The sequence below is a fragment of the Apteryx rowi genome, unplaced genomic scaffold (genome assembly GCF_003343035.1).
Source record: "Apteryx rowi isolate R43461 unplaced genomic scaffold, aptRow1 scaffold_298, whole genome shotgun sequence".
Classification (NCBI taxonomy): domain Eukaryota; kingdom Metazoa; phylum Chordata; class Aves; order Apterygiformes; family Apterygidae; genus Apteryx; species Apteryx rowi.
The window spans coordinates 339959-341081 of record NW_020449396.1 but is presented as its reverse complement, the minus strand read 5'-3'; positions in this window follow the sequence as shown (position 1 = coordinate 341081).

Here is a 1123-nt window from a genome sequence, read left to right as displayed (position 1 = left end):
TGCTGGCGAGCGAGTCCTTCTCACCAGGGGTGACGGGGAAGGGGAAGCACCCGTGCGGGAAGGGCAGGCTGGTGTCTGGGGGAGGTGAGCGCTGGAGAGACCCTGAGGCCTCAAAGTGGCATTTCGCTGTCCCTCGGCAGGTCAAGCAGGCCGTGCTCAGGGCGATGGGTGCCATGATGGGTGTCCTCCTGCACGCGGAGGAGCACCGTGAGCACGTCTGGGAGCAGCTCCTCTGGCTGCTGCACCAGTACCAGGAAGTCCAGGACCCCTTTGCGGTGACCACGGTGAGGCGTTGTGCAGTGCATGGTGCAGCCGGGGGCTGTGGGGGTGCTGCGAGGCATCCAGGAGCTACGGGGTGCCGGGAGGAGCCAGGTCCCTTCGAGCAGGATTGGGGGAATGGGGACCCGAGGCTTCCCGGGCTCTTGCTGGAAGAAAGCAGCACGGTGGGAGGGCTGGGAGGGAGCAGCAAGTGGCTGGGGCGAGCAGCTTGGGAGGGTAGGCTGCACCGCCTCCCAGGGCTGGGGGTGCGTGAGGAGCCCTGCCCTCGCGCCCAGGGCCGCGTCCAGCCCCTGTGATGGGGAGAGGTGCGAGGGGGGCGGTGTGCCAGGAAAGGCCGTCCTGGCAGGGCTGCGTGGAGGAGAGACCTGGCGGCGCCGCTCTGCGGGAAGCACGAGCCAGAAGCCCCGTGCGGGGCTGGGGTTTCCCTGCAAGTGGGCTGGGGCCGTGGCGCCTCCCAGCGATGCCAGTTTCTCCCTTTCCGGGCGGCTGGTGGTGACGGCTGCCCTCTTCCTCGCGTGCTCCTTTGCAGGGTCTCAGCTATTTCCTGGGGGCCATGGCAGACGTTCAGACCTGCGTGCCCCGGGCCAAGCCTCTGGCCATCACTGCTGCTGTGCACCAGCAGATAAGGCCTGGCGCCGCGTCACTGGCCTGGGGCTCCTGGGCCACCTCGGCTGCTGCACAGCTCTGCGCGTGCCCGGGGCTCTGGGCTTTGGCYGTGGGTCCGTGCCCAGAGCTGCCCGCGAGACGGGCGCCGATAGCACAGTTTCTTTGCTGTCCCTCTCGCCGCCGATCCGGCTTTCTCTGAAACGCGCCTTGTTCCCACAGCTCTGCAACGAGATCGAGC